Here is a 26,359-nt window from a genome sequence, read left to right as displayed (position 1 = left end):
TTGAGGTCGGTGGGGTCCGCTGATGGTTTCTAAAGTAGGGCGCTGAGTTCGGCGTGCTTTCAGCTCTCTGGGAAGGTGGCGGTGTCGAAGGAGGCGTTGATGATGTCCCAGAGATGGGGTGCGATGATGGAGTCGGCCTTGTTGAAGACGTGGTGAGGGCAGGGGTCGGTTGGTGATCCGGAGTGGATGGAGTTCATCGTGCGGATGGAGTCTTCGGTGTTGATCGGGGTCCAGGCGCAGAGGGTGGTTGTGGGGGCATTGGTGCGGTCGTAGGGTGCGTCGGCTGTGTGCTGAAACTGTTGTGTATATCTGCGATCTTGCTGTGGAAGAACGAGGCGAGCGAGTTGCAGAGGTCTTGCGATGGGGTGATGTCGTTGTTTCCGGCGCTAGGGTTCGAGAACTCTTTGACGATGTTGAAGAGTTCCCTGCTGTTGTGGGCGTTGTTGTCTAGTCGTTCCTTGAATGTGGTTTTCTTGGTGGTGTGGATCAGTTGGTGGTGTTTTCGGGTGGCGTGTTTGAGGGTGGTCATGTTGTCTGTTGTCGGGTCTCTGCACCAGGCTTTCTCGAGGGCTCGGCAGTTCTTCTTAGAGCTCTTGAGTTTGTCGGTGAACCAGGATGTTTTCTTGTTGTCGGGTCTGACGGTGGGGGTCTTCAGTGGAGCGAGGTCATCTGCGCAGTTGCTGATCCACCTTGTGAGGTTGTTGGCGCTTGGTTGGGGTTCGCTGAGCTGGCGGGAGGGTTCTGGCTCAGGGATGTGGCGAGCTGGTCGGTGGTGATCTTGTTCCAGCTTCTGCGGGGAACCTGTTGCGGGTGGTGGTGGAGCGTGGTCCTTCTGAAGCTGAAGTGGACGCAGCTGTGGTCTGTCCAGTGGAGTCCGGTGGCGTGGCTGAAGGAGATGTCCTTGCTGGAGGAGAAGACGGGGTCAAGCGTGTGGCCGGCGTAGTGGGTGGGGGTGGTCACCAGTTGCTTGAGTCCGAGGTTGGCGAGGTTGTCCAGCAGGGTGGTGGTGTTGTGGTCGTTGTTATTCTCCAGGTGGAAGTTGAGGTCCCCTAGGAGGATGCTTTCAGCGGAGGGGAGGGCGTGCGGGCTGATGAAGTCGGCGATGTCTTCGCTGAATTGTGTGCGTGGTCCCGGGGGTCTGTAGATGAGGGTGCCTCTGAGGGTGGTCTTGGGGTCGGTGTGTATCTGGAAGTGCAGGTGTGAGGCGGGTGTGAGGGTGTCGTCGGAGTTGGTCGTGATGCGGATGGTGTTCTTGTGGATGATGGCGATGCCTCCTCCTGTCTGGTTGACGCGGCACCTCTGGGTGATCTTGTATCCGTCCGGGATGGCGATGGCGATGTCGGGCGCTGAGGAGGCGTTCATCCAAGTTTCCGTGAGGAAGGCGACATCTGGAGATGTGGAGTCGAGGAGGTTCCAGAGTTCTACGGCGTGTCTGTGGATGGAGCGGGTGTTGAGCAGGATGCACTTCAGTTGGTTGTTGGTGGTCCGTGGGTGCGTCCTGGGGTGGCTCGGTGGCAGCCAGGGATCCGGCCGGTGTTGAGTGCATTGAGGGTGGCTGCGTCGTAGGTCCGGCGGGTAGGCTGGCATCTGCGGGGGCCAGGGGGTCTGGCACTGGGCGTGGTCCAGGCGCGGACGGGCGCAGACGGGCTTGCCTTTGGCGCGCCTTCGGCACACAATCGGCGCGCCCGCTGCGCATCAACGCTGCGCGTACGCATGCACTCTGCCATAAATGGAGAGTGGGGGGGCGGGGCGAGGGATGAGCAGCTGGGAGGCGGGAGCGGGGTGGCGAGTGGGGGGGAGCGTGCGGAGATGCTGGAGGGAGTGGGGGTGGGGCCGCGGGGGAGCAGCGGCAGGGAGCGGGGTGGGGCAGGGAAAAACTGGAGCAATGGACAATGGAACAAACATTTACAGAGCCAAATACGAGAAAACGAGAAAAACGGCAGCGATACCAAAACTGCTTAACAACGAGAGAGACAAGCAGGCATGGAGGGACAGTCAGGGACAGGGGCCAAACAAAGACAGGGGCAGAGGTCTTAACTCAGCAGCGGCGGCGGCAGTGGGAGGAGATCGGGCAGACTTGGGGTGGGCCACGCGGCAGGAGGAGCGACCGGACTGACCAGGTCAGGTCAGGTCACAGCTCCTTGCCCCGTGAGCCTCTCCTTATGTACCTTTGCGGGAGGGAGGAGCAGCTGGGAGGCGGGAGCGGGGTGGCGAGTGGGGGGGAGTGTGCGGAGATGCTGGAGGGAGCGGGGGTGGGGCCGCGGGGGAGCAGCGGCAGTTAGCGGGGTGGGGCAGGGAACAACTGGAGCGATGGACAATGGAACAAACACTTACAGAGCCAAATACGAGAAAACGAGAAAAACGGCAGTGATACCAAAACTGCTTAACAACGAGAGAGACAAGCAGGCACGGAGGGACAGTCAGGGACAGGGGCCAAACCAAGACAGGGGCAGAGGTCTTAACTTGGCAGCGGCGGCGGCAGCGGGAGGAGATCGGGCACACTCGGGGTGGGCCACGCGGCAGGAGGAGCGACCGGACTGACCAGGTCAGGTCAGGTCACAGCTCCTTGCCCCGTGAGCCTCGCCTATCGATCTGTCTATCTATCTGTCTATCTATCTATCTATCTATCTATCTATCTATCTATCTATCTATCTATCTATCTATCTATCTATCTATCTATCTATCTATCTATCTATCTATCTATCTATCTATCTATCTATCTATCTATCTATCTATCTATCTATCTATCTATCTATCTATCTATCTATCTATCTATCTATCTATCTATCTATCTATCTATCTATCTATCTATCTATCTATCTCTCTCTCTCTCTCTCTATCTATCTATCTATCTATCTATCTATCTATCTATCTATCTATCTATCTATCTATCTATCTATCTATCTATCTATCTATCTATCTATCTATCTATCTATCTATCTATCTATCTATCTATCTATCTATCTATCTATCTATCTATCTCTCTATCTATCTATCTATCTATCTCTCTATCTATCTATCTATCTATCTATCTATCTATCTATCTATCTATCTATCTATCTATCTATCTATCTATCTATCTATCTATCTATCTATCTATCTATCTATCTATATAAATTATCTACTGGCGGTCGCCAGTAGATAGTTATAGTTAGGGCCTATTTTCCACAGGAAATCCGCAACTGGCGCCGGTTGATAAATCTTCACGAAATTTTCCAAACTTTTGGCCCGCTCCGGTCCGCTCCTATCCTGAAAGTTTCGTGGTGATTCGTCAAGCGGGGGCTGAGAAAAAAGGGGGGTCCCAAAACGCGTTTTCCCCATGCAATTTCCCATAGGACTTGTTGACGCAGCTACAGCCCGAACTGCTGAACGGAATTACACCAAACTTGGCAAAAAGGTAGCCCTTGGTTCACACTTGTGGCTTTTTGGTTAAATGGGTTAAATCCGTTCAGTAGTTCCTGAGATATTCAAAAGTAAAAAGATAGATATATCTAGGGCCGCGGATCCTCCCGAGCACAAGCTTAATGCTAATTGGCTGCCAACACTATGAATCAGGAAGTGTTGGCAGCCATCTTGTGCCTCGGTAGTCCCAGGGGCAATATTTTATAGTAATGGGGGGCCCAGAGGGGCCCCCCAGCCCCGGGGACCGCCACCCCCAGGGCTTTTGTGAAATATGTGGGGGGGCTCTTAGCCCCCCCAGCCCCAGGGAACGCCACCCCGGGGCTTTGCAAAAAACTGGGTGGGGGGCTCAACGGCCCTCCCAAGACCCCAGGGACTGCCACCCCCGGGGGTTTATTTACATATATGCAGGGGAGCTCACGGCTCCCCTGCAACCCCGGGGACAGCCACTCCCCGGGGCTTGTTTAATAAATAAAATACCTGTGTGGGGGGGACTGCCACCTCCCCAGGGCACTAAATATTTAAAATAGGGGGTCCGTTATGGACCACCAAGCCCCGGGGACCACCACCCCCGGGGCTTTAAAGTCGGTGGGGGGCCCCCCTGGAGCAAATGATGGCCCTGGGGACCACCACCCCAGGGCCAGCTCCTGCAGTGTCCCGGGTGCCCACCCCCGGGACACTGTAGTTTGCAATGACAGGACGGGAGACTCGTGGCTCCTGCCCTGTCATTGCAAACTGCTTTGCTTCATTGAAGCGAGAGCAGGGAAACCTGATCTCGCTTCAATGAAGCAAAGCAAAGCTGATTACTTGTCCACATGGGGAGCAGCATGTTAGCTGCTCCCCATGTGGAAAAGCAATGCCGGCTCCCGCAGGAAGCGGGAGCCGGCTGGGACCTTGGGGGGATTGGGACCCCCCCACGATCCCCAATGAGGTGGCCAGGCCCCGGGACTATTAGTGGCCCGGGAGGTGGGCCTCGCGGCCCCCCTCCCCAAAATGTGTTTTTAAAAAAGGGCTGGCCCCGGGGTATGGGATCCCCGGGGCCATAAGTGGTCATAGGAGGGAGGCAAGGCAGCCCCCCTCCAAATAAAAATTATTTAAAAAATAGGCCCATGCCCCGGAGGATGGGGTCCCCGGGGCAGATTAAGGCCTCGGGAGGGGGGCCACGCGGCCCCCCTCCACAGTTTTAAAATTAAAAAAAATATTAGGGGGCAGGCCCTGGGGGATGGGGTCCCCAGGGCCAAAAAATAAGCAAAAGAAGTGGCACATACTGGAGGTTCATGGTGGGCTAGTTGGCCCCCAGGGGACCTCAGGATTGAAGAGGAATTAATTCCCCAACTTAAAACGCGCCACAGGGCGTGTTTGCAGACATGTCACCACAGGCCCCACCCCTTTCCTTCACCATTGTGCAAATGCGTTTAAGTTGAGGAATTAATTCCCCTTTAATCTTGAGGGTCCCTGGGGGCCAACTAACCCACCAGGTACCTCCAGTATGCGCCAGGGAGCTGCGTTGCAGAGAGGTGTTCAGAGGTCACGCCCCTTTTTACACCTCTCTGCAACGCAGATCTGTGGTGCATACCGGAGGTACCTAGTGGGCTAGTTTGACCCTAGGGACCCTCAGGATTCAAGGGGACTTAATCTCCCAACTTAAAATGCAAGATGGGGCATGTTTACACACTGGTGAAGGGAGGGGCGGGGGTTGAGGTGACGTGTGCAAACACGCCCTGTGGTGCGTTTTAAGTTGGGGAAAAAATTCCTCTTCAATCCTGAGGGACCCTGGGGGCAAAGTAGCCCACCAGTTGGTTCCAGGAAGTGTCACTGTGCTGCATTGCAGAGAGGTGGTGCAGGCTGTGCGCCTTTTTACATGTCTCTGCTACGCAGCTCTGTGGCGATTACTGGATGTGCCTAGTGGGCTAGTTGGTCTCTACGGACCCTCAAGATTGAAGGGGAATTATTTCCCCAACTTAAAATGCGCCACAGGGTGTGTTTGCACAGTGGTGAAGGGAGGGGATGGTGTAGTAAAGCGTCTCTATAAATACTGGACCGAAATAAAATCAAACGAACTACGAATTCCGATTTACTCACCTGTTATCAGGAGAGACCTCAGTGCTGCATGTTTGAGCCCAGTACTGATCCTGAAAAGTAATTCTAACCGTACTTACCAGTAACTTCAATTTCCTTCCATAGGATATCATTGCCTGCTTTTTGCTGAAAAAGTTTCAAAGTGTTGATTTTTGAAACTTACAAATATTCCTCTAAAATCAACCGAACTACGAATTACGATTTGCTCACCTGTTATCAGGAGAGAACTCAGTTCTGCATCTTTTAGCCCAGCACTGACCCTGAAAAGTAATTCTAAGCGTACTTACCAGTAACTTGTATTTCCTTCCATAGGAATCCATTGTGTCGTTTTCAGCAGAAAAGTTTCTAAGTGTGCAGTTTTGGAACTTATAAATATTCCTCTAAAATCAGCCGAACTTCGAATTCCAATTTACTCACCCTTTATAAGAAGAGAACCCAGTGCTGCATCTTTTAGCCCAGCACTGACCTTGAAAAGTAGTTCTAAACGTACTTACCAGTAACTTGTATTTCCTTCCAGCCTACTCGGTAAACCCCACATTTGAAATACTGTAATCTCTATTGATGACGGTTAAAGAACCAGAACCACGTGTCTAGAGATCATCAATATCTGCGCCAACTGTGGCGAAACACTCGAACACTCTTGAAGCAAGCAAGTAACTGAAACTGCAATTAACACAATGTCAGGGGCGAACCTTGCTGGGAGGTGAAGCGGTGTGCTCCCACCCCTGTTCCTGTTTAATAGTACTCCCGAGAGTCATTGAGCTGACGAGCTCATGGATGAAGCACCCCCTTGCCTGTGAGAGGTTCCTGATCTGAGAAAGATGTTGGCAGCATACTCAGCAAACCCCACATTTGAAAGACTGTAATCTCTACTGATGACGGCCAGAAACACATGTCTAGAGATCAGCACTATCTGTGTCAACTGTGGCAACACACTTGAACACTCTTGAAGCAAGCAAGTAACTGAAACTGCATTTACCACAATGCCAGGAGCGAACCTTGCTGGGAGGTGAAGCGGCGTCCTCACACCCCTGTTCCTCTTTAACAGTTCTCCAGTGAATCATTGAGCTGACGAGCTCGTGGATGAAGCACCCACATGCCTGTGAGAGGTACCAGACCTGAGAAAGATGTTGCCAGCCTACTCAGCAAACCCCAAATTTGAAAGACTGTAATCTCTACTGATGACGGTTAAAGAACCAGAAACAAATGTCTATTGATCAGCACTATCTGCGCCAACTGTGGCGAAACACTTGAACACTCTTGAAGCAAGCAAGTAACCGAAACTGCATTTACCACAATGCAAGGGGCGAACCTTGTTGGGAGGTGAAGCGGTGTGCTCCCACCCCTGTTCCTGTTTAATAGTTCTCCCATGAGTCATTGAACTGACGAGCTGTGAGAGGTACCTGACCTGAGAAAGATGTTGGCAGCCTACTCAGCAAACCCCACATTTGAAAGACTGTAATTTCTACTGATGACGGTTAAAGAACAAGAAACACATGTCTAGAGATCAGCACTATCTGCGCAAACTGTGGCGAAACACTCAAACACTCTTGAATCAAGCAAGTAACTGAAACTGCAATTACCACAATGTCAGAGGCAAACCTTGCTGGGAGGTGAAGCGGTGTGCTCCCACCCAAGTTCCTGTTTAATGGTTATCCCGTGAGTCATTGAGCTGACGAGCTCGTGGATGAAGCACCCACTTGCCTGTGAGAGGTACAAGATCTGAGAAAGATGTTGGCAGCATACTCAGCAAACCCCACATTTGAAAGACTGTAATCTCTACTGATGACGGTTAAAGAACCAGAAACACGTGTCTAGAGATTAGCACTATCTGCGCCAACTGTGGCGAAACACTTGAACACTCTTGAAGCAAGCAATTATCCGAAACTGCATTTACCTCAATGTCAGGGGCGAACCTTGCTGGGATGTGAAGCGGTGTGCTCCCACCCCTGTTCCTGTTTAACAGTTCTACCGTAAGTCATTGAGCTGACGAGCTGGTGGATGAAGCACCTGCATGCCTGTGAGAGGTACCTGACCTGAGAAAGATGTTGGCAGCCTACTCAGCAAACCCCAGATTTCAAAGACTGTAATCTCTACTGATGATGGTTAAGAACCAGAAACATGTGTCTAGAGATCAGCACTATCTGCGCCAACTGTGAAGAAACACTTGAACACTCTTGAAGCAAGCAAGTAACTGAAACGGCATTTACAACAATGCCTGGGGCGAACCTTCCTGGGAGGTGAAGCGGCGTCCTCCCACCCCTGTTCCTGTTTATTAGTACTCCAGTGAGTCATTGAGCTGACGAGCTCGTGAATGAAGCACCCGCATGCCTGTGAGAGGTACCAGACCTGAGAAAGATGTTGGCAGCCTACTCAGTAAACCCCAAATTTGAAAGACTGTAATCTCTACTGATGACGGTTGAAGAACCAGATACACGTGTCTGGAGATCAGCACTATCTGCGCCAACTGTGGCGAAATAATCGAACACTCTTGAAGCAAGCAAGTAACCAAACCTGCATTTACCACAATGCCAGGGGTGAACCTTGCTGGGAGATGAAGGGGTGTGATCCCACCCCTGTTCGGGTTTATTAGTACTCTTGTGAGTCATTGAGCTGACAAGCTCGTGGATGAAGCACCCGCATGCTCGTGAGAGGTACCAGACCTGAGAAAGATGTTGAAGCCTACTCAGAAGACCCCAAATTTCAAAGATTTTAATCTCTACTGATGACGGTTAACCCTATCCATGCTCAGGACGGCTCCTGGCCGTCGGGAGTCACGGTAGTCGTGTGCTCATGATGGCCAGGAACCTTCCGACCGTTGCCGCTCCGCCCACGCGTGGCTAATTCCCTGCCTGTGCCGGCAAATTAATCAGTGGGCGGAGTTCAGACGACTCCTGGCCGTCATGAGCACACGCCCACCGTGATTTATGATGGCCGGAAGCCGTCCTGAGTACCTGAGCGCCACACCCAGTCCCGCCCACCTCACACCGTGGCAGAATTTGCAGCACGTGGAAGGGGTTAAAGAACCAGAAACACGTGTCTAGAGATCAGCACTATCTACGCCAACGGTGGCGAAATACTCGAACATTCTTGAAGCAAGCAAGTAACCGAAACTGCATTTACCACAATGCCAGGGGCGAACCTTGCTGGGAGGTGAAGCGGCGTCCTCCCACCCCTGTTCCTGTTTATTAGTACTCCAGTGAGTCATTGAGCTGACAAGCTCGTGAATGAAGCTCCTGCATGCCTTGGAGAGGTACCAGACCTGAGAAAGATGGTGGCAGCCTACTCAGTAAACCCCAAATTTGAAAGACTGTAATCTCTACTGATGACGGTTGAAGAACCAGAAACACGTGTCTGGAGATCAGCACTATCTGCGCCAACTGTGGCGAAACAATCGAACACTCTTGAAGCAAGCAAGTAACCGAACCTGCATTTACCACAATGCCAGGGGCGAACCTTGCTGGGAGGTGAAGCGGTGTGCTCCCACCCCTGTTCCTATTTAATAATTTTCCAGTGAGTCATTGAGCTGACAAGCTCGTGGATGAAGCACCCGCATGCTTGTGAGAGGTACCAGACCTGAGAAAGATTTTGGATGCCTACTCAGCAAACCCCAAATTTCAAAGACTGTAATCTCTACTGATGACGGTTAACCCCATCCATGCTCAGAACGGCTCCTGGCTGTCATGAGTCACGGTAGTCGTGTGCTCATGACAGCCAGGAGCCTTCCAACCGTTGCCGCTCCCGCCCACGCTTGTTAATTCCCTGCCTGTGCAGGCAAATTATTCAGTGGGCGGAGTTCGGATGACTCCCGGCCGTCATGAGCACACGCCCACCGTGATTTATGACGGCTTGAAGCCGTCCTGAGTACCTGAGCGCCACGCCCAGACCCGCCCACCTCACACCGTGGCAGAATTTGCCACGCGTGGAAGGGGTTAAAGAACCAGAAACACGTGTCTAGAGATCAGCTCTATCTACGCCAACTGTGGCGAAATACTCGAACATTCTTGAAGCAAGCAAGTAACTGAAACTGCATTTACCACAATACCAGGGGCAAACATTAATGGGAGGCGTAGCAGAGTGCTCCCACCCCTGTTCTTGTTTAATAGTACTCCAATGAGTCATTGAGCTGATGAGCTCGTGGATGAAGCACCCGCTTGCCTGTGAGATGTACCTGACCTGAGAAAGATGTTGACAGCATACTCAGCAAACCCCACATTTGAAAGACTGTAATCTCTACTGATGACGGTTAAAGAACCAGAAACACGTGTCTAGAGATCAGCATAATCTGTGCCAACTGTGGTGAAACACTCAAACACTCTTGAAGCAAGTAAGTAACTGAAACTGCATTTACCACAATGCCAGGGTGCAAACCTTTCTGGGAGGTGAAGCGGTGTGCTCCCACCCCTGTTCCTGTTTAATTGTACTCCTGTAAGTCATTGAGCTGACGAGCTCGTGGATGAAGCACCCGCATGCCTGTGAGAGGTACCTGATGTGATAAAGATGTTGGCAGCCTACTCAGCAAACCCCACATTTGAAAGACTGCAATCTCGACTGATGACGATTAAAGAACCAGAAACACGTGTCTAGAGATCAGCACTATCAGCGCCAACTGTGGTGAAACACTTGAACACTCTTGACGCAAGCAAGTAACTGAAACTGCATGTACCACAATGCCAGGGTGCGAACCATTCTGGGAGGTGAAGCGGTGTGCTCCCACCCCTGTTCCAGTTTAATAATTCTCCAGTGAGTCATTGAGCTGATGAGCTCGTGAATGAAGCACCCGCATGCCTGTGAGAGGTACCTGATCTGAGAAAGATGTTGGCAGCCTACTCAGCAAACCCCACTTTTGAAAGACTGCAATCTCGACTAATGACGGTTAAAGAACCAGAAACACGTGTCTAGAGATCAGCACTATCTGCGCCAACTGTGGCGAAACATTTGAACACTCTTGAAGAAAGCAAGTAACTGAAACTGCATTTACCACAATGCCAGGGGCGAACCTTGCTGAGAGGTGAAGCGGTGTGCTCCCACTCCTGTTCCTGTTTAATAGTACTCCCGTGAGTCATTGAGCGGACGAGCTCATGGATGAAGCACCCGCATGCCTGTGAGAGGTACTTGACCTGAGAAAGATGTTGGCAGCCTACTCAGCAAACCGTACATTTGAAAGACTGTAATCTCTACCTATGACAGTTAAAGAAACAAAACCATGTGTCTAGAGATCAGCACTATCTGCGCCAACTGTGGCGAAATAATCGAACACTCTTGAAGCAAGCAAGTAACTGAAACTGCAATTACCACAATGTCAGGGGCGAAACTTGCTGGGAGGTGAGGCGGTGTGCTCCCACCCCTGTTCCTGTTTAATAGTACTCCCGTGAGTCATTGAGCAGACAAGCTCGTGGATGAAGCACCCACTTGCCTGTGAGAGGTACCTGATCTGAGAAAGATGTTAGCAGCATACTCAGCAAACCCCACATTTGAAAGACTGTAATCTCTACTGATGACGGTTAAAGAACCAGAAACACGTATCTAGAGATCAGCAGCATCTGCGCCAACTGTGGCGAAACACTTGAACACTCTTGAAGCAGGCAAGTAACCCAAACTGCATGTACCTCAATGTCAGGGGCGAACCTTGCTGGGAGGTGAAGCGGCGTCCTCCCACCCCTGTTCCTGTTTATTAGTACTCCAGTGAGTCATTGAGCTGACGAGCTCGTGAATGAAGCACCCGCATGCCTGTGAGAGGTACCAGACCTGAGAAAGATGTTGGCAGCCTACTCAGTAAACCCCAAATTTGAAAGACTGTAATCTCTACTGATGACGGTTGAAGAACCAGAAACACGTGTCTGGAGATCAGCACTATCTGCGCCTACTGTGGCGAAATAATCGAACACTCTTGAAGCAAGCAAGTAACCAAACCTGCATTTACCACAATGCCAGGGGCGAACCTTGCTGGGAGGTGAAGGGGTGTGCTCCCACCCCTGTTCCGGTTTATTAGTACTCTTGTGAGTCATTGAGCTGACAAGCTCGTGGATGAAGCACCCGCATGCCTGTGAGAGGTACCTGACCTGAGAAAGATGGTGGCAGCTCACTCTACCATTTGCAGCTTATAACCATTTACCACCAGGGGTCACTACTAACAAAAAGCAGCCACTCCACGTCTAAATCTAGCCCCTGGAGTTGAGCAGAAGCATAAGATTCCCCACTGCTTCATTCCATTTTCCAATAGATTATAGATGTAAATTGTTTTTGATGGTATGGTCTGTGCAGATTGAAATATTCAGAGCATAGTCTGACTTTTAGTTAACACATCTGTAAGCAATTTGGCCATCACTGAATTCAACGTTTATCTCAATCGTAATAGACAAGGATAATGACAAATATAGTTTACAATGTTATTAAGTACATCATATTATTTAATTGTGTGAATAAAAGGAATCGTCTCCCCGTCGGTGTATTGAACCCCGGTCTCCCGCATGACAGGCGGGGATACTGACCACTATACTAACAAGGACATATTGGCTTCAGTTCAACAGTGCTCACCTCCATGAAGTTAGGGCATGCCCTCAATCAATTCACAGTATTGTAATAGGCAGCTTAGCTTCTTTTGGTTAGGAGAAGCAATCTTTTTTCATAAATGATTACAAATAGGAAATTCCTTGCCAAAAATAATCTGCTTTATTAAGAAATGATTGATTAAAATAAATACCTATCAATCGATCTGTCTATCTATCTTTCTATCTATCAGCTCACTTTACCATTTGCAGCTTATAACCATTTACCACCAGGGGTCACTACTAACAAAAAGCAGCCACTCCACTTCTAAATCTAGCCCCTAGAGTTGAGCAGAAGCATAAGATTCCCCACTGCTTCATTCCATTTTCCAATAGATTATAGATGTAAATTGTTTTTGATGGTATGGTCTGTGCAGATTGAAATATTCAGAGCATATTCTGACTTTTAGTTAACACATCTGTAAGCAATTTGGCCATCACTGAATTCAACGTTTATCTCAATTGTAATAGACACGGATAATGACAAATATAGTTTACAATGTTATTAAGTACATCATTTTATTTAATTGTGTGAATAAAAGGAATCGTCTCCCCGTCGGGGAATTGAACCCCTGTCTCCCGCGTGACAGGCGGGGATACTGACCACTATACTAACGAGGACATATTGGCTTTAGCTCAACAGTGCTCACCTCCATGAGGTTAGGGCATGGCCTCAATCAATTCACAGTATTGTAATAGGCAGCTTTGCTTGTTTTCGTTTGGAGAAGCAATCTTTTTTCATAAATGATTACAAATCAGAAATTCCTAGCCAAAAATAATCTGCTTTATTAAGAAATGATTGATTAAAATAAATACCTATCTATCGATTTGTCTATCTATCTTTCTATCTATCAGCTCACTTTACCATTTGCAGCTTATAACCATTTACCACCAGGGGTCACTACTAACAAAAAGCAGCCACTCCACTTCTAAATCTAGCCCCTAGAGTTGAGCAGAAGCATAAGATTCCCCACTGCTTCATTCCATTTTCCAATAGATTATAGATGTAAATTGTTTTTGATGGTATGGTCTGTGCAGATTGAAATATTCAGAGCATATTATGACTTTTAGTTAACACATCTGTAAGCAATTTGGCCATCACTGAATTCAACGTTTATCTCAATTGTAATAGACACGGATAATGACAAATATAGTTTACAATGTTATTAAGTACATCATTTTATTTAATTGTGTGAATAAAAGGAATCGTCTCCCCGTCGGGGAATTGAACCCCGGTCTCCCGCGTGACAGGCGGGGATACTGACCACTATACTAACGAGGACATATTGGCTTCAGGTTCAACAGTGCTCACCTCCATGAGGTTAGGGCATGCCCTCAATCAATTCACAGTATTGTAATAGGCAGCTTTGCTTGTTTTCGTTTGGAGAAGCAATCTTTTTTCATAAATGATTACAAATCAGAAATTCCTAGCCAAAAATAATCTGCTTTATTAAGAAATGATTGATTAAAATAAATACCTATCTATCGATCTGTCTATCTATCTTTCTATCTATCAGCTCACTTTACCATTTGCAGCTTATAACCATTTACCACCAGGGGTCACTACTAACAAAAAGCAGCCACTCCACTTCTAAATCTAGCCCCTAGAGTTGAGCAGAAGCATAAGATTCCCCACTGCTTCATTCCATTTTCCAATAGATTATAGATGTAAATTGTTTTTGATGGTATGGTCTGTGCAGATTGAAATATTCAGAGCATATTCTGACTTTTAGTTAACACATCTGTAAGCAATTTGGCCATCACTGAATTCAACGTTTATCTCAATTGTAATAGACACGGATAATGACAAATATAGTTTACAATGTTATTAAGTACATCATTTTATTTAATTGTGTGAATAAAAGGAATCGTCTCCCCGTCGGGGAATTGAACCCCGGTCTCCCACGTGACAGGCGGGGATACTGACCACTATACTAACGAGGACATATTGGCTTTAGCTCAACAGTGCTCACCTCCATGAGGTTAGGGCATGCCCTCAATCAATTCACAGTATTGTAATAGGCAGCTTTGCTTGTTTTCGTTTGGAGAAGCAATCTTTTTTCATAAATGATTACAAATCAGAAATTCCTAGCCAAAAATAATCTGCTTTATTAAGAAATGATTGATTAAAATAAGTACCTATCTATCGATCTGTCTATCTATCTTTCTATCTATCAGCTCACTTTACCATTTGCAGCTTATAACAATTTACCACCAGGGGTCACTACTAACAAAAAGCAGCCACTCCACTTCTAAATCTAGCCCCTAGAGTTGAGCAGAAGCATAAGATTCCCCACTGCTTCATTCCATTTTCCAATAGATTATAGATGTAAATTGTTTTTGATGGTATGGTCTGTGCAGATTGAAATATTCAGAGCATAGTCTGACTTTTAGTTAACACATCTGTAAGCAATTTGGCCATCACTGAATTCAACGTTTATCTCAATCGTAATAGACAAGGATAATGACAAATATAGTTTACAATGTTATTAAGTACATCATATTATTTAATTGTGTGAATAAAAGGAATCGTCTCCCCGTCGGTGTATTGAACCCCGGTCTCCCGCATGACAGGCGGGGATACTGACCACTATACTAACAAGGACATATTGGCTTCAGTTCAACAGTGCTCACCTCCATGAAGTTAGGGCATGCCCTCAATCAATTCACAGTATTGTAATAGGCAGCTTAGCTTCTTTTGGTTAGGAGAAGCAATCTTTTTTCATAAATGATTACAAATAGGAAATTCCTTGCCAAAAATAATCTGCTTTATTAAGAAATGATTGATTAAAATAAATACCTATCAATCGATCTGTCTATCTATCTTTCTATCTATCAGCTCACTTTACCATTTGCAGCTTATAACCATTTACCACCAGGGGTCACTACTAACAAAAAGCAGCCACTCCACTTCTAAATCTAGCCCCTAGAGTTGAGCAGAAGCATAAGATTCCCCACTGCTTCATTCCATTTTCCAATAGATTATAGATGTAAATTGTTTTTGATGGTATGGTCTGTGCAGATTGAAATATTCAGAGCATATTCTGACTTTTAGTTAACACATCTGTAAGCAATTTGGCCATCACTGAATTCAACGTTTATCTCAATTGTAATAGACACGGATAATGACAAATATAGTTTACAATGTTATTAAGTACATCATTTTATTTAATTGTGTGAATAAAAGGAATCGTCTCCCCGTCGGGGAATTGAACCCCTGTCTCCCGCGTGACAGGCGGGGATACTGACCACTATACTAACGAGGACATATTGGCTTTAGCTCAACAGTGCTCACCTCCATGAGGTTAGGGCATGGCCTCAATCAATTCACAGTATTGTAATAGGCAGCTTTGCTTGTTTTCGTTTGGAGAAGCAATCTTTTTTCATAAATGATTACAAATCAGAAATTCCTAGCCAAAAATAATCTGCTTTATTAAGAAATGATTGATTAAAATAAATACCTATCTATCGATTTGTCTATCTATCTTTCTATCTATCAGCTCACTTTACCATTTGCAGCTTATAACCATTTACCACCAGGGGTCACTACTAACAAAAAGCAGCCACTCCACTTCTAAATCTAGCCCCTAGAGTTGAGCAGAAGCATAAGATTCCCCACTGCTTCATTCCATTTTCCAATAGATTATAGATGTAAATTGTTTTTGATGGTATGGTCTGTGCAGATTGAAATATTCAGAGCATATTATGACTTTTAGTTAACACATCTGTAAGCAATTTGGCCATCACTGAATTCAACGTTTATCTCAATTGTAATAGACACGGATAATGACAAATATAGTTTACAATGTTATTAAGTACATCATTTTATTTAATTGTGTGAATAAAAGGAATCGTCTCCCCGTCGGGGAATTGAACCCCGGTCTCCCGCGTGACAGGCGGGGATACTGACCACTATACTAACGAGGACATATTGGCTTCAGGTTCAACAGTGCTCACCTCCATGAGGTTAGGGCATGCCCTCAATCAATTCACAGTATTGTAATAGGCAGCTTTGCTTGTTTTCGTTTGGAGAAGCAATCTTTTTTCATAAATGATTACAAATCAGAAATTCCTAGCCAAAAATAATCTGCTTTATTAAGAAATGATTGATTAAAATAAATACCTATCTATCGATCTGTCTATCTATCTTTCTATCTATCAGCTCACTTTACCATTTGCAGCTTATAACCATTTACCACCAGGGGTCACTACTAACAAAAAGCAGCCACTCCACTTCTAAATCTAGCCCCTAGAGTTGAGCAGAAGCATAAGATTCCCCACTGCTTCATTCCATTTTCCAATAGATTATAGATGTAAATTGTTTTTGATGGTATGGTCTGTGCAGATTGAAATATTCAGAGCATATTCTGACTTTTAGTTAACACATCTGTAAGCAATTTGGCCATCACTGAATTCAACGTTTATCTCAATTGTAATAGACACGGATAATGACAAATATAGTTTACAATGTTATTAAGTACATCATTTTATTTAATTGTGTGAATAAAAGGAATCGTCTCCCCGTCGGGGAATTGAACCCCGGTCTCCCGCGTGACAGGCGGGGATACTGACCACTATACTAACGAGGACATATTGGCTTTAGCTCAACAGTGCTCACCTCCATGAGGTTAGGGCATGCCCTCAATCAATTCACAGTATTGTAATAGGCAGCTTTGCTTGTTTTCGTTTGGAGAAGCAATCTTTTTTCATAAATGATTACAAATCAGAAATTCCTAGCCAAAAATAATCTGCTTTATTAAGAAATGATTGATTAAAATAAATACCTATCTATCGATCTGTCTATCTATCTTTCTATCTATCAGCTCACTTTACCATTTGCAGCTTATAACCATTTACCACCAGGGGTCACTACTAACAAAAAGCAGCCACTCCACTTCTAAATCTAGCCCCTAGAGTTGAGCAGAAGCATAAGATTCCCCACTGCTTCATTCCATTTTCCAATAGATTATAGATGTAAATTGTTTTTGATGGTATGGTCTGTGCAGATTGAAATATTCAGAGCATATTCTGACTTTTAGTTAACACATCTGTAAGCAATTTGGCCATCACTGAATTCAACGTTTATCTCAATTGTAATAGACACGGATAATGACAAATATAGTTTACAATGTTATTAAGTACATCATTTTATTTAATTGTGTGAATAAAAGGAATCGTCTCCCCGTCGGGGAATTGAACCCCGGTCTCCCACGTGACAGGCGGGGATACTGACCACTATACTAACGAGGACATATTGGCTTTAGCTCAACAGTGCTCACCTCCATGAGGTTAGGGCATGCCCTCAATCAATTCACAGTATTGTAATAGGCAGCTTTGCTTGTTTTCGTTTGGAGAAGCAATCTTTTTTCATAAATGATTACAAATCAGAAATTCCTAGCCAAAAATAATCTGCTTTATTAAGAAATGATTGATTAAAATAAGTACCTATCTATCGATCTGTCTATCTATCTTTCTATCTATCAGCTCACTTTACCATTTGCAGCTTATAACCATTTACCACCAGGGGTCACTACTAACAAAAAGCAGCCACTCCACTTCTAAATCTAGCCCCTAGAGTTGAGCAGAAGCATAAGATTCCCCACTGCTTCATTCCATTTTCCAATAGATTATAGATGTAAATTGTTTTTGATGGTATGGTCTGTGCAGATTGAAATATTCAGAGCATATTCTGACTTTAAGTTAACACATCTGTAAGCAATTCGGCCATCACTGCATTCAACGTTTATCTCAATCGTAATAGACAAGGATAATGACAAATATAGTTTACAATGTTATTAAGTACATCATTTTATTTAATTGTGTGAATAAAAGGAATCGTCTCCCCGTTGGGGATTTGAACCCCGGTCTCCCGCGTGACAGGCAGGGATACTGACCACTATACTAACGAGGACATATTGGCTTTAGCTCAACAGGGCTCACCTCCATGAGGTTAGGGCATGCCCTCAATCAATTCACAGTATTGTAATATGCAGCTTTGCTTCTTTTCGTCAGGAGAAGCAATCTTTTTTCATAAATGATTACAAATCAGAAATTCCTAGCCAAAAAAAATCTGCTTTATTAAGAAATGATTGATTAAAATAAATACCTATCTATCGATCTGTCTATCTATCTTTCTATCTATCAGCTCACTTTACCATTTGCAGCTTATAACCATTTACCACCAGGGGTCACTACTAACAAAAAGCAGCCACTCCACTTCTAAATCTAGCCCCTAGAGTTGAGCAGAAGCATAAGATTCCCCACTGCTTCATTCCATTTTCCAATAGATTATAGATGTAAATTGTTTTTGATGGTATGGTCTGTGCAGATTGAAATATTCAGAGCATATTCTGACTTTTAGTTAACACATCTGTAAGCAATTTGGCCATCACTGAATTCAACGTTTATCTCAATTGTAATAGACACGGATAATGACAAATATAGTTTACAATGTTATTAAGTACATCATTTTATTTAATTGTGTGAATAAAAGGAATCGTCTCCCCGTCGGGGAATTGAACCCAGGTCTCCCGCGTGACAGGCGGGGATACTGACCACTATACTAACGAGGACATATTGGCTTCAGGTTCAACAGTGCGCACCTCCATGAGGTTAGGGCATGCCCTCAATCAATTCACAGTATTGTAATAGGCAGCTTTGCTTGTTTTCGTTTGGAGAAGCAATCTTTTTTCATAAATGATTACAAATCAGAAATTCCTAGCCAAAAATAATCTGCTTTATTAAGAAATGATTGATTAAAATAAATACCTATCTATCGATCTGTCTATCTATCTTTCTATCTATCAGCTCACTTTACCATTTGCAGCTTATAACCATTTACCACCAGGGGTCACTTCTAACAAAAAGCAGCCACTCCACTTCTAAATCTAGCCCCTAGAGTTGAGCAGAAGCATAAGATTCCCCACTGCTTCATTCCATTTTCCAATAGATTATAGATGTAAATTGTTTTTGATGGTATGGTCTGTGCAGATTGAAATATTCAGAGCATATTCTGACTTTTAGTTAACACATCTGTAAGCAATTCGGCCATCACTGCATTCAACGTTTATCTCAATCGTAATAGACAAGGATAATGACAAATATAGTTTACAATGTTATTAAGTACATCATTTTATTTAATTGTGTGAATAAAAGGAATCGTCTCCCCGTTGGGGATTTGAACCCCGGTCTCCCGCGTGACAGGCAGGGATACGGACCACTATACTAACGAGGACATATTGGCTTTAGCTCAACAGGGCTCACCTCCATGAGGTTAGGGCATGCCCTCAATCAATTCACAGTATTGTAATATGCAGCTTTGCTTCTTTTCGTCAGGAGAAGCAATCTTTTTTCATAAATGATTACAAATCAGAAATTCCTAGCCAAAAAAAATCTGCTTTATTAAGAAATGATTGATTAAAATAAATACCTATCTATCGATCTGTCTATCTATCTTTCTATCTATCAGCTCACTTTACCATTTGCAGCTTATAACCATTTACCACCAGGGGTCACTACTAACAAAAAGCAGCCACTCCACTTCTAAATCTAGCCCCTAGAGTTGAGCAGAAGCATAAGATTCCCCACTGCTTCATTCCATTTTCCAATAGATTATAGATGTAAATTGTTTTTGATGGTATGGTCTGTGCAGATTGAAATATTCAGAGCATATTCTGACTTTTAGTTAACACATCTGTAAGCAATTCGGCCATCACTGCATTCAACGTTTATCTCAATCGTAATAGACAAGGATAATGACAAATATAGTTTACAATGTTATTAAGTACATCATTTTATTTAATTGTGTGAATAAAAGGAATCGTCTCCCCGTTGGGGATTTGAACCCCGGTCTCCCGCGTGACAGGCAGGGATACTGACCACTATACTAACGAGGACATATTGGCTTTAGCTCAACAGGGCTCACCTCCATGAGGTTAGGGCATGCCCTCAATCAATTCACAGTATTGTAATATGCAGCTTTGCTTCTTTTCGTCAGGAGAAGCAATCTTTTTTCATAAATGATTACAAATCAGAAATTCCTAGCCAAAAAAAATCTGCTTTATTAAGAAATGATTGATTAAAATAAATACCTATCTATCGATCTGTCTATCTATCTTTCTATCTATCAGCTCACTTTACCATTTGCAGCTTATAACCATTTACCACCAGGGGTCACTACTAACAAAAAGCAGCCACTCCACTTCTAAATCTAGCCCCTAGAGTTGAGCAGAAGCATAAGATTCCCCACTGCTTCATTCCATTTTCCAATAGATTATAGATGTAAATTGTTTTTGATGGTATGGTCTGTGCAGATTGAAATATTCAGAGCATATTCTGACTTTTAGTTAACACATCTGTAAGCAATTTGGCCATCACTGAATTCAACGTTTATCTCAATTGTAATAGACACGGATAATGACAAATATAGTTTACAATGTTATTAAGTACATCATTTTATTTAATTGTGTGAATAAAAGGAATCGTCTCCCCGTCGGGGAATTGAACCCCGGTCTCCCGCGTGACAGGCGGGGATACTGACCACTATACTAACGAGGACATATTGGCTTCAGGTTCAACAGTGCGCACCTCCATGAGGTTAGGGCATGCCCTCAATCAATTCACAGTATTGTAATAGGCAGCTTTGCTTGTTTTCGTTTGGAGAAGCAATCTTTTTTCATAAATGATTACAAATCAGAAATTCCTAGCCAAAAATAATCTGCTTTATTAAGAAATGATTGATTAAAATAAATACCTATCTATCGATCTGTCTATCTATCTTTCTATCTATCAGCTCACTTTACCATTTGCAGCTTATAACCATTTACCACCAGGGGTCACTACTAACAAAAAGCAGCCACTCCACTTCTAAATCTAGCCCCTAGAGTTGAGCAGAAGCATAAGATTCCCCACTGCTTCATTCCATTTTCCAATAGATTATAGATGTAAATTGTTTTTGATGGTATGGTCTGTGCAGATTGAAATATTCAGAGCATATTCTGAATTTTAGTTAACACATCTGTAAGCAATTTGGCCATCACTGAATTCAACGTTTATCTCAATTGTAATAGACACGGATAATGACAAATATAGTTTACAATGTTATTAAGTACATCATTTTATTTAATTGTGTGAATAAAAGGAATCGTCTCCCCGTCGGGGAATTGAACCCCGGTCTCCCGCGTGACAGGCGGGGATACTGACCACTATACTAACGAGGACATATTGGCTTTAGCTCAACAGTGCTCACCTCCATGAGGTTAGGGCATGCCCTCAATCAATTCACAGTATTGTAATAGGCAGCTTTGCTTGTTTTCGTTTGGAGAAGCAATCTTTTTTCATAAATGATTACAAATCAGAAATTCCTAGCCAAAAATAATCTGCTTTATTAAGAAATGATTGATTAAAATAAATACCTATCTATCGATTTGTCTATCTATCTTTCTATCTATCAGCTCACTTTACCATTTGCAGCTTATAACCATTTACCACCAGGGGTCACTACTAACAAAAAGCAGCCACTCCACTTCTAAATCTAGCCCCTAGAGTTGAGCAGAAGCATAAGATTCCCCACTGCTTCATTCCATTTTCCAATAGATTATAGATGTAAATTGTTTTTGATGGTATGGTCTGTGCAGATTGAAATATTCAGAGCATATTATGACTTTTAGTTAACACATCTGTAAGCAATTTGGCCATCACTGAATTCAACGTTTATCTCAATTGTAATAGACACGGATAATGACAAATATAGTTTACAATGTTATTAAGTACATCATTTTATTTAATTGTGTGAATAAAAGGAATCGTCTCCCCGTCGGGGAATTGAACCCCGGTCTCCCGCGTGACAGGCGGGGATACTGACCACTATACTAACGAGGACATATTGGCTTCAGGTTCAACAGTGCTCACCTCCATGAGGTTAGGGCATGCCCTCAATCAATTCACAGTATTGTAATAGGCAGCTTTGCTTGTTTTCGTTTGGAGAAGCAATCTTTTTTCATAAATGATTACAAATCAGAAATTCCTAGCCAAAAATAATCTGCTTTATTAAGAAATGATTGATTAAAATAAATACCTATCTATCGATCTGTCTATCTATCTTTCTATCTATCAGCTCACTTTACCATTTGCAGCTTATAACCATTTACCACCAGGGGTCACTACTAACAAAAAGCAGCCACTCCACTTCTAAATCTAGCCCCTAGAGTTGAGCAGAAGCATAAGATTCCCCACTGCTTCATTCCATTTTCCAATAGATTATAGATGTAAATTGTTTTTGATGGTATGGTCTGTGCAGATTGAAATATTCAGAGCATATTCTGACTTTTAGTTAACACATCTGTAAGCAATTTGGCCATCACTGAATTCAACGTTTATCTCAATTGTAATAGACACGGATAATGACAAATATAGTTTACAATGTTATTAAGTACATCATTTTATTTAATTGTGTGAATAAAAGGAATCGTCTCCCCGTCGGGGAATTGAACCCCGGTCTCCCGCGTGACAGGCGGGGATACTGACCACTATACTAACGAGGACATATTGGCTTTAGCTCAACAGTGCTCACCTCCATGAGGTTAGGGCATGCCCTCAATCAATTCACAGTATTGTAATAGGCAGCTTTGCTTGTTTTCGTTTGGAGAAGCAATCTTTTTTCATAAATGATTACAAATCAGAAATTCCTAGCCAAAAATAATCTGCTTTATTAAGAAATGATTGATTAAAATAAATACCTATCTATCGATCTGTCTATCTATCTTTCTATCTATCAGCTCACTTTACCATTTGCAGCTTATAACCATTTACCACCAGGGGTCACTACTAACAAAAAGCAGCCACTCCACTTCTAAATCTAGCCCCTAGAGTTGAGCAGAAGCATAAGATTCCCCACTGCTTCATTCCATTTTCCAATAGATTATAGATGTAAATTGTTTTTGATGGTATGGTCTGTGCAGATTGAAATATTCAGAGCATATTCTGACTTTTAGTTAACACATCTGTAAGCAATTTGGCCATCACTGAATTCAACGTTTATCTCAATTGTAATAGACACGGATAATGACAAATATAGTTTACAATGTTATTAAGTACATCATTTTATTTAATTGTGTGAATAAAAGGAATCGTCTCCCCGTCGGGGAATTGAACCCCGGTCTCCCACGTGACAGGCGGGGATACTGACCACTATACTAACGAGGACATATTGGCTTTAGCTCAACAGTGCTCACCTCCATGAGGTTAGGGCATGCCCTCAATCAATTCACAGTATTGTAATAGGCAGCTTTGCTTGTTTTCGTTTGGAGAAGCAATCTTTTTTCATAAATGATTACAAATCAGAAATTCCTAGCCAAAAATAATCTGCTTTATTAAGAAATGATTGATTAAAATAAGTACCTATCTATCGATCTGTCTATCTATCTTTCTATCTATCAGCTCACTTTACCATTTGCAGCTTATAACCATTTACCACCAGGGGTCACTACTAACAAAAAGCAGCCACTCCACTTCTAAATCTAGCCCCTAGAGTTGAGCAGAAGCATAAGATTCCCCACTGCTTCATTCCATTTTCCAATAGATTATAGATGTAAATTGTTTTTGATGGTATGGTCTGTGCAGATTGAAATATTCAGAGCATATTCTGACTTTAAGTTAACACATCTGTAAGCAATTCGGCCATCACTGCATTCAACGTTTATCTCAATCGTAATAGACAAGGATAATGACAAATATAGTTTACAATGTTATTAAGTACATCATTTTATTTAATTGTGTGAATAAAAGGAATCGTCTCCCCGTTGGGGATTTGAACCCCGGTCTCCCGCGTGACAGGCAGGGATACTGACCACTATACTAACGAGGACATATTGGCTTTAGCTCAACAGGGCTCACCTCCATGAGGTTAGGGCATGCCCTCAATCAATTCACAGTATTGTAATATGCAGCTTTGCTTCTTTTCGTCAGGAGAAGCAATCTTTTTTCATAAATGATTACAAATCAGAAATTCCTAGCCAAAAAAAATCTGCTTTATTAAGAAATGATTGATTAAAATAAATACCTATCTATCGATCTGTCTATCTATCTTTCTATCTATCAGCTCACTTTACCATTTGCAGCTTATAACCATTTACCACCAGGGGTCACTACTAACAAAAAGCAGCCACTCCACTTCTAAATCTAGCCCCTAGAGTTGAGCAGAAGCATAAGATTCCCCACTGCTTCATTCCATTTTCCAATAGATTATAGATGTAAATTGTTTTTGATGGTATGGTCTGTGCAGATTGAAATATTCAGAGCATATTCTGACTTTTAGTTAACACATCTGTAAGCAATTTGGCCATCACTGAATTCAACGTTTATCTCAATTGTAATAGACACGGATAATGACAAATATAGTTTACAATGTTATTAAGTACATCATTTTATTTAATTGTGTGAATAAAAGGAATCGTCTCCCCGTCGGGGAATTGAACCCAGGTCTCCCGCGTGACAGGCGGGGATACTGACCACTATACTAACGAGGACATATTGGCTTCAGGTTCAACAGTGCGCACCTCCATGAGGTTAGGGCATGCCCTCAATCAATTCACAGTATTGTAATAGGCAGCTTTGCTTGTTTTCGTTTGGAGAAGCAATCTTTTTTCATAAATGATTACAAATCAGAAATTCCTAGCCAAAAATAATCTGCTTTATTAAGAAATGATTGATTAAAATAAATACCTATCTATCGATCTGTGTATCTATCTTTCTATCTATCAGCTCACTTTACCATTTGCAGCTTATAACCATTTACCACCAGGGGTCACTTCTAACAAAAAGCAGCCACTCCACTTCTAAATCTAGCCCCTAGAGTTGAGCAGAAGCATAAGATTCCCCACTGCTTCATTCCATTTTCCAATAGATTATAGATGTAAATTGTTTTTGATGGTATGGTCTGTGCAGATTGAAATATTCAGAGCATATTCTGACTTTTAGTTAACACATCTGTAAGCAATTCGGCCATCACTGCATTCAACGTTTATCTCAATCGTAATAGACAAGGATAATGACAAATATAGTTTACAATGTTATTAAGTACATCATTTTATTTAATTGTGTGAATAAAAGGAATCGTCTCCCCGTTGGGGATTTGAACCCCGGTCTCCCGCGTGACAGGCAGGGATACGGACCACTATACTAACGAGGACATATTGGCTTTAGCTCAACAGGGCTCACCTCCATGAGGTTAGGGCATGCCCTCAATCAATTCACAGTATTGTAATATGCAGCTTTGCTTCTTTTCGTCAGGAGAAGCAATCTTTTTTCATAAATGATTACAAATCAGAAATTCCTAGCCAAAAAAAATCTGCTTTATTAAGAAATGATTGATTAAAATAAATACCTATCTATCGATCTGTCTATCTATCTTTCTATCTATCAGCTCACTTTACCATTTGCAGCTTATAACCATTTACCACCAGGGGTCACTACTAACAAAAAGCAGCCACTCCACTTCTAAATCTAGCCCCTAGAGTTGAGCAGAAGCATAAGATTCCCCACTGCTTCATTCCATTTTCCAATAGATTATAGATGTAAATTGTTTTTGATGGTATGGTCTGTGCAGATTGAAATATTCAGAGCATATTCTGACTTTTAGTTAACACATCTGTAAGCAATTCGGCCATCACTGCATTCAACGTTTATCTCAATCGTAATAGACAAGGATAATGACAAATATAGTTTACAATGTTATTAAGTACATCATTTTATTTAATTGTGTGAATAAAAGGAATCGTCTCCCCGTTGGGGATTTGAACCCCGGTCTCCCGCGTGACAGGTAGGGATACTGACCACTATACTAACGAGGACATATTGGCTTTAGCTCAACAGGGCTCACCTCCATGAGGTTAGGGCATGCCCTCAATCAATTCACAGTATTGTAATATGCAGCTTTGCTTCTTTTCGTCAGGAGAAGCAATCTTTTTTCATAAATGATTACAAATCAGAAATTCCTAGCCAAAAAAAATCTGCTTTATTAAGAAATGATTGATTAAAATAAATACCTATCTATCGATCTGTCTATCTATCTTTCTATCTATCAGCTCACTTTACCATTTGCAGCTTATAACCATTTACCACCAGGGGTCACTACTAACAAAAAGCAGCCACTCCACTTCTAAATCTAGCCCCTAGAGTTGAGCAGAAGCATAAGATTCCCCACTGCTTCATTCCATTTTCCAATAGATTATAGATGTAAATTGTTTTTGATGGTATGGTCTGTGCAGATTGAAATATTCAGAGCATATTCTGACTTTTAGTTAACACATCTGTAAGCAATTTGGCCATCACTGAAT

General features: G+C 43.4%; 7 non-coding genes across 7 annotated transcripts; all 7 read right to left on the bottom strand.

Moving 5' to 3' along the window:
- Positions 1-13,236: 13,236 nt before the first annotated feature.
- On the bottom strand, positions 13,237-13,308 carry TRNAD-GUC (transfer RNA aspartic acid (anticodon GUC)). Its single transcript has one exon. It is a non-coding gene; the product is annotated as a tRNA-Asp (tRNA).
- A 2,573-nt stretch (positions 13,309-15,881) lies between these two features.
- Positions 15,882-15,953, bottom strand: TRNAD-GUC (transfer RNA aspartic acid (anticodon GUC)). The gene has a single exon. It is a non-coding gene; the product is annotated as a tRNA-Asp (tRNA).
- A 590-nt stretch (positions 15,954-16,543) lies between these two features.
- TRNAD-GUC (transfer RNA aspartic acid (anticodon GUC)) lies at positions 16,544-16,615 on the bottom strand. The gene has a single exon. It is a non-coding gene; the product is annotated as a tRNA-Asp (tRNA).
- Positions 16,616-20,510: 3,895 nt separating this feature from the next.
- On the bottom strand, positions 20,511-20,582 carry TRNAD-GUC (transfer RNA aspartic acid (anticodon GUC)). The gene has a single exon. It is a non-coding gene; the product is annotated as a tRNA-Asp (tRNA).
- A 590-nt stretch (positions 20,583-21,172) lies between these two features.
- TRNAD-GUC (transfer RNA aspartic acid (anticodon GUC)) lies at positions 21,173-21,244 on the bottom strand. Its single transcript has one exon. It is a non-coding gene; the product is annotated as a tRNA-Asp (tRNA).
- Positions 21,245-21,833: 589 nt separating this feature from the next.
- TRNAD-GUC (transfer RNA aspartic acid (anticodon GUC)) lies at positions 21,834-21,905 on the bottom strand. The gene has a single exon. It is a non-coding gene; the product is annotated as a tRNA-Asp (tRNA).
- A 590-nt stretch (positions 21,906-22,495) lies between these two features.
- TRNAD-GUC (transfer RNA aspartic acid (anticodon GUC)) lies at positions 22,496-22,567 on the bottom strand. Its single transcript has one exon. It is a non-coding gene; the product is annotated as a tRNA-Asp (tRNA).
- Positions 22,568-26,359: the final 3,792 nt, after the last annotated feature.

Source organism: Triturus cristatus, chromosome 4_1, assembly GCF_964204655.1.
Source record: "Triturus cristatus chromosome 4_1, aTriCri1.1, whole genome shotgun sequence".
Lineage (NCBI taxonomy): Eukaryota > Metazoa > Chordata > Amphibia > Caudata > Salamandridae > Triturus > Triturus cristatus.
Note: the sequence above shows the minus strand (reverse complement) of the source record. Positions and strands in the feature narration are given on the sequence as shown.